Here is a 14,362-nt window from a genome sequence, read left to right as displayed (position 1 = left end):
TGCTTTTATGTAAAACTCTGGAGAAAAGACGCTGTCTGACATTACCAGGCAAGCAAGGCATATGTGGTAAGTTTTCACTTAACAGTTAAGGCCGTTGGATAACTATTCAGAGAACCTTGTCATCTTTGGAGCAATTAAATGCTGTTCGTGTTTAATGGGACCTTGTAAATAAGGTCCCAGGCTGCTAGTGTGTAAATTCAGATGTCAGATGTTGAGTTTCCTTCCTTCCTTGCATGCTGTTAAATCAGTGAAATCTTTGAAATCTGGTTGTTAGGGGTATGAAGAGTTCTTCCATGCATAACCTTATGTTTGGATATGGCTGCTTAAGAGAGAATGCCAGATGTCTTCGAAATCAGCACCAATCCATCCAGGCTTTTCATTCTCCAAGGTTCCGATATGTAATCAGCAGCTGGACTCAACATCTCAACATCATGATAAACCCCACCTAGGTTAAATGACAAGGCCACTGGGATTGACTGTGTGGGTAACCTGTAATGCAACACCGTCCTATTCCTCATTTCTATCTGTTTTAAAATGGTTATGAGTGTATTTTAGTTTATTTGAGGTGAGAACAATCATAGCTCACTTGCTTCCATTAGACAATTTTACTGTATTATGCTAATCAGCATATATATAACTGAGATGCACATGACTAATGTTACACATTAGTTTTGTACAATAACTGAAACAGAATAACTAGTATATATGTGTACAAGTGTGTATACTTGGAAAGCCTGTCTGAAACCAGATGGTGATGAATCCTGTTTTGCCGTCGATGCCATATAATAAGTGGGGGTGTATTCATGGACACAAGCAGCTAATCAGATTTGTGATAAGAGGTTAAATGTGATTCCAGGCCAATGTTATTCTTTTAAGTGGAAATAGACAAGATGGCACAATCCCTGGTCTCAGGCTTCTCCTGAAGCGCTGCTTCAGTTGAAGAGCCATTTTGACAGTTTGCATGCTGTCTCCTTCATGATGTCCGCACTGTCTTAATACTAAAGCAAGTGACATTTTTCCTTTGCCACTTCCGGATCTTTTTCTCACTCTAATTCTTACTCTCTGAACACACACTCCTCCCTGGTGCTATGAATTCATTGAGGTGCAGACCTAAGTGTTTAGAACATAACCAAGCATATTTCAGTCTGGTAAATTTTAAAAAAACCATGCTTGAGATTTTGCCTACAAGACAATGTGTTCTGTAAAAAGTCATGCTTTAGTGTTTTGTCATATTCATAAACATAATTATGTCATGAGTTTGAATTTTTTGGACTAGATTCTTGTGAGATGGGTATTATCTGTGTAAATCTCATTAATGTTAACTGTAAAGAAATGCTAATTAGCTAAATTCTTCACTGCTAATTAGCTACTAGCTTCCCAGTAACAACATCAGAATACTGCAGGTGGATGCAAAAACATGTAAAGTGTTGTTTCTCCCATATGTGTAAATGTTTTTGGTTACCACCAAGTTAACAAATAGAAGTAAGCTAGTTAGTTTGGTGCAAAGAGCATTTTTCTGATATCTCCGGGGTATTTCATCTCGTTTCCTGACCTTTCAACCCCACACACTTGGATTACGTTCATGACCAATCCTGGTTACATTATAACCAAATGTTACACTATTTAAATGTTGGAAGCAAGTTGATGTTCATGAAAGTAGACATTGATAAACAAATCAACCACCGTAGCTGCTAAAAGCATATTTCACTGCGTATTCATATTACACTTTCATTTCCAGAAGTTAATATTTTCAATCTTGTTTACTTTATGGAGTCTAGTTGTATTGCATTTTGAAACTTTTTCTTTGTAGAGAGTTACATTGTTGTATACATTTTGTCATTTGGCAGATGCTCTTATCCAAAGTGAGAACAAAGTGTTCTGAACAAAAATGGCATTAAAGACAGCACATACAGGACATAGCTGACCCCATCTGAACATGTGCCAGCCTGTGTAGCCTGTGTAAGTGTAACAGAGCATACCCTACTGTGAAACTACATAAATAAGCTGTTTAATAAGTGTTTCAGCATTTTATTGTTCTATTAACATATAGCAATTAAGCCTTTGTGTTAGTGTTTAGAGGTGTGAGGACCTTGTTATCAATATGAATGTTCACTAATGTGTGTGATGTGTAAAAATAGTAATAAAAGTCTTCAAAAATTCACCGTGAGGAATTTAGAGAAAAATACGGAGAAATTCCTCTTAATTTTTGGAACATCTAGTAAATGAATATGATATAATGAATGGGTAATGTATGTGTAATGGTACATTACTTCATATAGCCCATTCTCTTGCATTATACTACACTTCACAAAGTTAACTCTGTTCCCCCAAGTTAAGCAGATTCTCATACACGCCCTTCACATTTGAAATGTAGTTCTAAGTTTACTCCACTAGGTGGAGATCTCAGCCCATATTTGCTGACTTGTGAGAGACAGCCTTGAGATTGGAACTTGGCGCAATGTAACAGTGCCTTGTTTGTCCTGCTAAAAAATATGGTGAGGAATTGCCTCCAGTTGCAGGGGACATCCCCACCTTGAGCTGAAGACAGCTGCTTCCTCTGAGTTCTGCCATTCAGGCGAGATCTGCATGGGACTGAATGCATGATAAGTCAGCAGGTATTCATGTATGTGGAAATAGTCATAACTTGTGCGGAACAAGACTGTATGAGGAATATTGATGGGGTTAATTTATCATTGCTGGAATCTGCCTAAACAAAGAAATGGACACATATACAAGTCAGAGTGCTGGAACTAGCCGTCTGTCAATCAAACAGGCCAATGAGTCATTCTGCACGCACGCACAACTGCATGCACACACATCCACAAGAAGGCACACGTGCACGCATACTGAAACACACATCCATACAAAACGCGCACGTCTGTGACTCTTGTCTGTCCTATTATTAGACAGTGTTCCTCGGAGCAGCTCAAGAGTGGAATTGTTAGTGGAATTGACAGGCTGATAAATCCGTCTGTTTCCCAGCTGGCTCTCAGCGCTCTGGGCATTAATATTATGAAAGGCTGTCAGAGGGGAGAGGAGTGTCAGGAGATGAGTTAGTGAGCAGATTAGAGCTGAAATAAATCATCAATCCACTCCTCAGTCTCACAGGCCCCACCGACAAAGAGCGGAGCTGCTGCTCTCTGTACCAACATGGGACTGGCGGTCAGGCTGTGTGTGTGTGTGTGTGTGTGTGTGTGTGAGCGAGCATGCAAGTGTGAGTGCGTCTTTGTGCTTGAGCATATGGGAGAGATTCAGTGTGTGTATGCGATATGACGGGGAGTGTATGTGATTGTGTGTCTAGGTTTGTGAAAGACCTGTTTGTGAGCGAGAGCATATGGACATGTGTGTGAGAGATATGATGTAATGTGTAAGTAAGATGTGTGTACACACTTTAATCTTGAATTAGGGCAGTACTGTAGACGTTATCTCTTTATACCTGCTGGTGCTGAGTTGGATGCTGTGCTGAGTTGCACTGTGTTCTGTGCTGTGTTAAGAACAGATGTGTTGGCACCTAAGGTCTAACTGCCCCCCAGCTCTAAGCTGAAGCAGCCCAGTGAAGTTGAGCTCCACAGGTACATTCCACTGGTGCCCCCCTGCAGGACATTATATAGGGCACATACTGAGATGAAACTGGAAAAGTGGTGATGCTGGGCATCTCTGTATATAAGTCTGTGTGGGCCTCTGAACAACTCTAGCGTGAACCGCTAACAGAGAGTGCAGAGTGAGTGTGCTTGGGTGTCTCTGGGGACAAGCTCGGCAGTCTGCTGGGGCTGGGAGACCTCATAACATCTTGCTGGGCCAGAGGCTTTATAATTGCTGAGATGAGGGCTGTGATTTCCCAGGAGTATCGGAGCACGTCTGCAGGGCGTGGACCCACTTCCAGCGTTTCCCCAATATCCACTTCCTTGTGGTGGCTGTGTTCATGCAGAGTAGCATTCAGAGTTTGTGCTAGGTATTAGCTTCACTTGTGGACTTCTAAAGCTGAGCTCTGCTTTGCAGACATGAACAAGAAAACATCTTTTCCGTCAACAGACTTTCTCATGCTGTATTATATTGTGGAATAGTCTCATGATATATTATGTCAACTGGCAGTGCAGCATTATTTACGGATTTTCCATCCTTCAGTGATAGCATGATAGCATAGTGGTCACACGGTTTCAACAATATTTCATAGGGGAGGCATTAATCAAGTTAAGCAAGCTTAACTAAAGCGGTAACACGGGTGTATTCTTCATCTGTGGTGCACGCTAGACAGACTATTTCATGTATCTATTTCATGAATTTTTCATACAGTATCTCTATTATCCCCCCATTCCCATGATCTCCCCCTCCAAGCATGTTCCTACCATATGACCCCCTTCAGGGTGGGACCCAGAGGTGGATACCCCGGCTTCAGAAAATAAAAGTCCTGCCACGTATTTGTTCCACCCATGCACTACACCAGCTGAATTTAATTAGCGCAACTCCTCAGCCAGGTAGAGGAGCTAATTAGTGAAATCACCTTGTTTAGTGAATGGCTAGAACAAATACATGGTAGGACTTTTTCTTTCTGAGGCCACCTCTGGTGGGCCTGCATCATGACTTTCACTGGACCAGCATGGACAAGCTCTGTCTACAAGTTAAGGACCCCCTCCTTTTCTGCACTATTTTGTTCTATATGAGGTTCAGCCAAGGCCATGGTAAGACCGGAACCCCTGCTCAAGCCTCTTCTGCTCTGAACCCTGTGCCTGCAGTGCAGAGTCAGGGTCAATTCCTTTCAGATTCATTCAATCGTGGGAATGAGTTAAAAATCAAATCATGAATTAAAAATCACCTATAAATTTCACTGAAGACTTTTTAAAGAATGAATTGAATTTCAGTTCAATTCGTTGCAAACGTGCTTGGTCTGAACCAGAAGAGGTGGCGTGACAGACTAGGTGGTGTCTTGCACAGGGCAGTGAGACAGACAGCTCAGTTGATGATATTGACAAAGGGGACCAAGGGATTCCACCATAGATGGAGAGAGAGAGAGAGAGAGAGAGAGAGAGAGAGAGAGAGAGAGAGAGAGAGAGAGCTGTTTCTGTGAGCAGAATGGTGTCCCCGACAGCTTGCTGCAGAGCTTGACAGAAAATAAACATGTTACAGTAATTAACCTTGACAGGCTCAATGTGCCGCCAGCAGCAGAAATGTGCTAATGACACAATTAATCCATAATTAAGACACGCTGTCTTGCAATAACGACACACCGCCTGGACCTGTCCATAGCTTGTTATGAATGAGGCTGTGATTGCAGGAAAATGCTAAAAGTGGGTGTGTATATTTGTGAGTGTGCTCACATGTGCAAACGTGTGTGTGTGTGTGTGCCTGCCTTTGTGTTAGTGTTTACAGGTGTGACGACTTTGTTATTAATATGAATGTTTACTAATGTGTGATGTGTAAAAAGAGTATAAAAGTGTTCAAAAAGTCACCATGGTGAATTTAGAGAAAAATATGGAGAAATACCTTAACTCCACAATACCTAAATCACCTCATGAATGTACATGATACCGTTGTTTTATGGTGGTGTTTTTGTGGATGGAATGTTTAAAAAATGTGATTATGTCCAGTTTAAAATCAGTACTGTTATGTATAATGTGTCTTGATTAAATCAGGATTGATTATTGCTGTGGGCTGATTCCTTGCCTTTTGCTCCCTCTTTTTTTGCACCTCATCCTGTACCAGAGCAGGGGCCACTGTCCCTCTTCTGGTGGAGTCCAGCACTGCAGTCAAGTTTATGTGGACATTTTTACATGTGTGTTTTATGCTCAGTGTTCAAACACTGTCACATCACACACGCTCAAACAGAACATCTGCTGTAGGGACTAAATCACAATCATTCCATGTTTGTAGAGTACCTTACCTCACGCTCCTGCTGTCAACTGCACCAACCTGCTGTTTTTGAAGGAGTTGGTCAGAAAGGAGGACCATGCTATCCTCAGCCTGATGCAGCATGTGGCCACTTGTACTGTCATTCTTGTGGTATTGTGAGCAATGACTGCACTCCTCCTTCACGGCCGTTACCTTCTACGTGCTAGACTCTGTCAAACATTGCATTGCATGTTGGATGCAGAGAAGCACATTTTGACTTATGATCATGCTCTCTCTTGCTCATCATCACACATTGTCAGACAAAAAAAAATACCCAAATGCTGATCTACCCACCCACCCCCCAACACACATACACATAAACATTTGAACGTGACTGCACACGCGTACACCTCCCTCTCTCCATCTCCTACTCTTCTCCACAAAAGCAGAACAGTGATTGTAAAAATCATTATGGTAATTTAAATCAAGGTCCTGTCCTGTTGCTTAAATAACAGTGTATGCTTTATAATGAAATGACAGCCAGTGAGTTCTGTTACAATAATTAAGCCTGTTGATAGTGCTCAGCAATATTCCAGCCCGGAATGGGACTACACAGGGTTTAAAATTATGTCTTACAGAGGAGCAGGACCGTTTGCCTCTCAGATGTAATTGAACTAATATCAATTTCGCAGTGCACAGATCTACATCACAATAACTGGCAAGCAAATTTCAGAACACTATACTTGCAGCTATGTTTTTTTTTCCACATCTGTGCGCAACCAAGTGGTCCATGACCACATTAAGTGCAGCCTCGGGAGAAGAATGGAGAGGAACCTGGCTGTAGATGTATTCTGTCTTTAAAGTTCTGCCCCTCTCTCCCAGCAGGCCTTACAGCTCTCCTTGTACTGCAGCCCTCAGGTCTGCTGCTCAGTGCCCTCCCATTCCAGAGCCACCCTGTCACCTGGGCAATAACAAGCACTCCCTGAGCGCCCTGCTCCAGTGTCCAGCCCAACCCCTTCAAACCCTCCCTGCCTCAGCCAATCACCGAGCTGCCTCAGAGCCTGCCTTTCCAGCAGCTCACCAGAAACACTCACTCCTTCAGCTCCGAGCGCACCACAGTACAGTCACTTCCCAGCCAACCAAGAAAAAAACTGGGCTAAATTGGCAGTCCTGTTTGTGTTATTAGGGGAATGAACAGTGTTGCCATGTAGCATGGTGGCTAAGGCGCTGGGCTTGTGCCCAGGAGGCCGATGGTTGCATTCAAGGTGGGGGTGCTGCCATTTTACTCATGTGCAGTGTGCTTAATCACTTCAGCAAATACATAACTGTGAAAACGGATGACTCAAAATGTAAGCTATGTAATTCCCCCGGATTAGAGTGTCTATCAATAATACATACTTTATAATTATTATTACGACCAAGAATAAGAAAACACACAAATGAGAAAGATTTTTCAGTAATCTGTTGCTGTAATTTTCTTACAGAAAAAATGTTTTCTAACATAAAACCAATGTCACCTTAAAATATTTTTGAGTTTCACTAAGTAAAATATCACACAGAATTAAATTTCAATGTATCATTTGTAATTCAGTAAAATGTGAATAGGTCAAGGGTCTGAATACTTTTGCAAGGCACTGTATGCACAAGGGCAGGTGTGAGGTATTGGGGCCTTCAATGCAAGGCCTGTCCACGCCCATACAGTGGCCTCAGCCTATAGTTTGATTTTCAGTCCAATCCTGCACTGTGCACACAAATGGAATTGAAGTTATCCAACAGCAACAGAATATATTCAAAGATCCACTGAAACTTGTATTAAATATATTTATATCAGTTTTCTCAATAAGCATGTGTGTGCATATACACACACATGCCTGCCTTTCTACCTCACTCTCTCTCCCCCTCTCTGTTTGATGTTCTTAAGAGCTGGCATGGCTGTTAACGTTTGTCTGTGTCTCTGTCACTGTCTGTCATCGCAGGGAAGCTAAGCACTGACAGGTGTGCATCGCGCCATCGGGCACCTGTCAGCGGTGCGAGGGAGGGGGCGCTGACGGGACGGTGAAAGGCAGGGAGGAGACGACGGACAGAGATTGCACGCGTGTGAGTGTGACCCATTTACATGCTGTGTTCTCCAGAGGATTCTACATACCTGCCAATCACTCATACACTCACATCATTCATATGCGTACACAGAACACATAAACATATACACATAATATACACATCGGTGTGGAGTAGCCTTTGATTAGAGAGTATGAGTAATGAAATCCTATTCCCCACCCCTTTCTCTGTCCCACCCCTGCTCTGTAAAGAGAACTTAAATAACTCCAAAAGCATACATGTTCACCAGAGCATGTGTTTATGTACTTTGTCACTCTGAGAAATGAGATGTACAAATCTGTTCCAAAAAAACCAAAAGGATATTTTTGACAGTGATTCGTGGCTGAATTTCCCCCCCCTTTCCTCTGCCCTGGATGATGTGTTGACAGGTTTATGGCTACCCTGCGCTAAAAGAGAGAGACGGACAGGCGGGGGGGTGGGGGTGGAGTTGGCACGTAGCGGGGCAGAAAAGTTGGACAATAGTAAAAGGATAGAGAGAGAGAGGGAGAGAGAGAGAGAGATGGGTGGCGATTAAAATACCGATGACAACTCATCCACAGTTTCCAGGAAACACACGGTATGATGGTCAACACCGCAGGGCCGCACAGGGAGACGGGTTGTCTTGGGAGACGGTCGCATGCGCTGTGTCTGCTGCTGGTGGCACAGGAAAATGGGGACTTTAGTGACTGCCGGTGACTGTACGCTTGTCTGAGTCCCTCAGCTCCGAGGCTGCTCAAACAGACGTGCACGGAGCTGACAGCCCCCGCTTACATGTGTCACTCTGCATTACGCACACACACACACACACACACACACACACACACATACGCTCACACACATACACACACACACACACACACATACGCTCACACACACACACACACACACACACACACACACACACACACACAGGAGGGAAAGAGGAGAAGGTGGCGCAGAGGAAGCTTCCTACTCCTGCCACGCAGAGTCACCACTCCTCTTTCTTAAGTACCAGGAGGTAAAGCTGCCGGCCCATTAAGTTTTGGGGTGAAAAGACTCGCTTTGCCCCAGGGGCCCCCACCTCTTCCTCCCATCGCTCAGCGCTTATCCTAGGATGGAATCAGGGCTCTCGGCTCTGTTTCCTACTGGTGCGATGACAGACATGGACAAACACATACACACACACATACCTAAACAGGTGCCCGCACCCAAATGCCTTGACACACTGTGCCCAGCCCGCAGTCGACACATTGAACTCAAACCATCTCCAAGTCTAAACACATCAGCGCTGACAGCTGCATGTGGGTGGTAGGGCTGGAGATGGTGATGAGAGAAGGATAGAGAGAGATGAAGGGAGGGAGGGAGGTGTGTCTCTGTCCGTGTCTGTCAGAGGGAGCGCGCTCCAGCCAGCAAGGGGACACTGTGTCAACCGCTCCGTCAACGGGGTAATGCGTTGGCCAATTTCGTCCCACTGGGCTGGAACACCGCTGACAGAGAGGAGAAAGAAACCAAGGGAACGAAACAGTGCGGGTAAGGAGGGAGTGAAAAAGAGGGAAAGGAAAGAAATCGAGAGGATGGAACAGGAGAGATAGAGAGAGATAGAGAGAGACAGAGGGAATGAGAGAAAGGTTTTGATTAATACTACTAGAGGCAGCATGAGAAATAGAGGTGTGTGCATTTGTGTGCATGTGCGGATCACCCCCTGACCCTGCTGCACCCCACACACACATCGCAAAGGGAGAGTGTGAGAGTAGGTAAATGAGCTAGACCAGGACAGGAAGTGAGGGAGGAAGACGAAGTGTGCTCTGCCAGCAGAGACATGCCCCTTGGCCTAACCCGCAGTGACAGGACACCTTACACTTTAATTCACCCAGACAAAATGGAGGGGCATGGAGGAGGAGCAAGAGGGGATGAGGAAATGAGAGAGAGAGAGAACGCGAAAGAGAACAGCAGAGGATTTTCCTCTATGAGAAGTCATTTGAGAGCAGGCTTGAGATTCAGTTCAAATTTTTCACTTTTTCTTAGGCGCCTGCTCCACTGCACATGTTAACACCTTGCACAACCTGATAGACCATCATATATACATATCTGAGTGGAGATGTAAGACTGCTTTCTCAATTGTAATGTACAGTGGAGCAGAATGGATGACTTAGGATTGGATATTTCTATACTGTTTTTTTTTTTTTTTGTATTTTTGGTCCATGTCCAGTTCAGATGCCAGTTGCTTCTTGTATGAACTGCTGATTGATATTTCTTGGACACTCTGTAATTGCTGGACATTACAGTTATTGCTTTGGCAATGCTTCATCAGATCCTGCCCCCAAAGCAATTTGATTTGCAGTTTCAGGTTGAAAAGGACAGTAAGCAGAAAGACTGGGGACAAAGAGAGAGAATAGAGAACAGGAAGGAGAAAAAAAAAGACAGTAAACAGAAGAGTTGGGTCCCAAAACTCATGTATACTGCATTGCAGCATTATAAACGCAGACACACAACAGACTCATTACACTCACTGACACCCATCTGTCTGACAGCAGAGGGACTGTTTTGCTGGAGGTGCCAGTCTGTCTCAGACAACAGAGTCCCGGTTCAATCTCCACAGTCAGACGCTGCCTAAGTCGTGTCACAGGATGAGGCGGTAGACTCCTTACACTGCAGTCTTGTGTGAGGCTGGAGCAGGCCACAGTGTCCACCGTGTTCAGCGAAAATGCTGTGAACTACCTGAACCAAGTGGAACTGTGGGCTTTGACCAAAGACATGACGTTGGGTGTTTTGTTATACATACTGCCATTTGTTTAACTCATCTATGGTTATGTCCCCAATTCACAGCAACCCCAGGCAAGAAGACCTTGAAACTCTGAACTGGGAGGCCATCCAAAGGAGTGCTGGCTGGGAGCCCAAGCTTTCTCTTTGATAATTGCAATATGTTTTATTTTGTGATAGTATCTGCTACATACTGAATAATCATTTATGTTCTAATGTTATCTCCATTTTTCATTTGCTATTCTGCATTCATATTCATTTGGAGTATTTGGTATGAAAGTCATATGGTGTGAATTGCCCCAGATATCTTGTCTGTTAAATGATCTATAATCAGAGCAATGCTGTAGACCACAGACTCACAGACCCAGGGCCCCCTCCACTGAGCAGCCAGAAGGGCCTCTGATCTCATCTGAGCGAGACACAACACACACTATCACATGCTTACTCTCACTTAGTGTGTCCACCACCAGATGAGATCAAACTGAAGCAGACAAAGGCAGGAGCCAGCTGCTGTGTATCTCTCCCCTGTCTCCTTGACCCCATTGCTCACAGTTCGTTTCCCATCCTCCCTTCCCACTGTACCTTCATCTCTGTTTCTGTTCCTGTCCACCTCTCTCTCCCTCTCCATTTCATTCCCTCTCCCTCCCTGTTTCTCTCTCCTCAGCCTCTCTTTCCTTCTTTCCTTCTTCTCTCTCTCCTCCCTCTTTGTAACCCTCACTCCCCCTTTCTTTCTCCCCTTCGTTCCTTCTTTGTCTTTCTTGCTTCCCCTCTATCCCTCTCTCCACAGCCCCCCACCCCTCCCTTCTCTCTCTGGCTGGTGTTAATGTGGGAGTGATTGAGGAGTCCTATAACTCCGCGGCGACAGCGCTCATCTCCAGCGGTGATGCATGGCCTCGCTCCGTGTCCCTGCCGTCCTATTATACTCTGATTAATCGGCCCTGTTTGAGTCAATAATTCATTTGTTAAAAAACAGATCCCGTGCTGGGAGGAGGGGAGAATGGGCAAAACACATAAGAGGGTAAGACAGAAAAGAGGACAGGGTGGGGGCATCTAGGGGGTGGATTTAAGATGAGCAGGCGTGGCAAATACGACAAAATGACGTGAACTGAAAAAGCATACACTTTTGTGCACCTTCTTGTCTATTTTTTTTTAGCAGTTATTTAATTTCTGTTCTTCCCCTTCTCTTACTGAGAGGATATCAGAAGTGTGCTGTGCTTCTGGGCCGAGCCGTGTTTGGAATGACAGACACACTGCCTGTAGGCCCGCTTTGACTGCAGTTTTGTTGTGCCTCTGTCAGCCCTGACCGCGATTTCCGCTGTCCACTCTGTGAGGGCACATGGTTCTCACATGCCTTTGCAAGCCTGATTATATGTAATCCAAAGAGACACACAGTTAACCACCACGCCTTCGGATCCAATTTAATAACCCTCCAAAAGAAACAGTCAATGCATAGAGCTATTTAGCACAGGGCCCTTTTATCTGGGCAGCGGTAAGGAACTTGGCCAGTTTGACAGCAGGGCATGCAGCAGGAATGTTTTTCGACCGAAAAGTGAGAATTTTTTCCTGACCTGCATCGTCTCAAGAGCAGCTGTCATGTGGCGGGACAAAGCATTTGTTAATTCATGAATCAGGGAGTTTGAGTTAATGTGATTTGCTGTACCGCACATTAGCGCAATGTTTTGTGTCTTCTGGTGGGTGTGTGAGGACGTGTTCGTGTGTGCGTCCGCCATGCTTGTATCACTGTGCATGCATGCATGTGTGTATGTGTGTGCATGTTAGTGCGTGTGTGTGTCTGTCTGTCTGTATGTATGTGTGTGTGTGTGTGTACGTATGTGTGTGAGTATGTGTGTTTCTGTGTACGTACGTGAATGTACCTTTGTTACACATCACGCAGGAACGTCCAATCCGCTTGATCTTCAGATAGAGAGTTCTCTCAGACAACTCGTAGAGCTTGGCTCCTTCCTTATCCAGATAACACCACACTGCTTGCTGTGCACGCGCGGGTATGCGTGGGGCGTCAGGCCCTATCGGATCTACCAGGCTCCCTCAGATGAAATAGACCTCTTAAATCTCCCATCACCCTCTGGGTCACACAGACACAAACACTGATAACTGCGGAGGATCTCACACTGTCTCTTCCCTCCATGCGGGGAAGAGAGGGCAGGTCACGCTTGTTTGTACACAGTGCTGGGGAGTCACACTGTGCATCCAGACACAGACCTACATATTTGAATACACTCCTGAATCCACTATTGCTGTCAAGGCACAACTTTAACACAGATTAACGTAACCGTCGGTATACTCAACTCCACTGGAGCCAGTCATTCCTCTCTATGTGTTTACTTATGGACCAAGTGGACTGTGGGATTGATTGTGACATGTTATTGGAAGGCCTCTGATAATCTCACCCTTCACCAATTGTGGTTCAGGAGAAAAATGACCACCCATCTCAAACAATCCTCACTGACATATCAGCTTCTGTAAATACAGTTAACTAAGACAACATTCACTTGGCAATGATCTATGAATGTCTCACTCACCCTCGCCTGTACATGGCCGCAGTTTATTTGACACTGAATAAACAAGGGAAGCACTGCTTCAGACGAGGAGTACAGCTCTAGCATTTCATTGTTTGATCATTTTGCCATCAGACACACTATAGTGTGTACACTGTTATAAACCTCTGTTTCAGAATGTTGTATGGAGCTTTGTTTCCAGAAAATATTTAACTGTCACCAGTCAGGCTTTAATTTAAAGCGAAAGCCTCCCTTTGGTAGTGACGGTCATGAGACAGTGGCGTTAAATCGCTCTTTAGAGGCAAAGCGTTAAGGCCATGCATGATCACACAGTGGAATGTACAATCATAGGCACACACACACACACATGAAAGGACGCTCAAGAATCTCATCCACAAACACTGTCACGGAAGCGCACACGTGCATGCATCAGTGCTTGGGGATCGATGATCAAACCACCATGCGTGTGGAAGCGCGATTACACATGTGCTCACGGGAACATGAAAATGGTTGCACACAGTGATACAAAGTCACAACTACTCACAAGTTCTCACACACACACACACACACTCAGAGTCACACACTCGATGAGCTGCCAGCGTGTGCTTTGGTGGAGAACCGTCACCAGATGCATGAGTTCTTAGCCATGGCCTGAGGAAACATGGGCCAATTATAGTAATAAATAATAATAGGATTGGGTACATGACAATGTGAGTGATGGGCCCTCTCAGACCCCATTTACATTACTGTGTGTAGCAATCATCAGCCCTCTAATGTAATGCTAAGCAAATGCGCCTTTTTGAATATTGCGCAATTTATTGCAAGTCAACTGGCACGGAGCTGCAGTCTATAAATCATGTTAAAACATAGGCCCAGAATGACAGCTAAATCAACATGAAGTAATTGCTTTGAAATGTGTAGAAACTGAGCTGGCTGGACAAGAATAAGGAGGGGAAAAAAGGAGAGGGGGTGTAGAGGGGCGAGGGGAGGGATGTGAGGGGCGGGCAGGGGGTTGGGGGGTTGCTGACCTCACAGTGACTCTGCAGGCAAACAATCGGGACGTTTTTAAGACTTCCCTGAGAAATACTGGGCCCGCTGCTGTGTTCCCGTCACATACGTCAACGTCAGGGGTGTGTGTGTGTGTGTGTGTGTGTGTCTGTGTGTGTGTGCTGGGCTGTCAGTAT

The sequence above is a fragment of the Megalops cyprinoides genome, chromosome 4 (assembly GCF_013368585.1).
Source record: "Megalops cyprinoides isolate fMegCyp1 chromosome 4, fMegCyp1.pri, whole genome shotgun sequence".
In the NCBI taxonomy this organism is placed as follows: Eukaryota; Metazoa; Chordata; class Actinopteri; order Elopiformes; family Megalopidae; genus Megalops; species Megalops cyprinoides.
Note: the sequence above shows the minus strand (reverse complement) of the source record.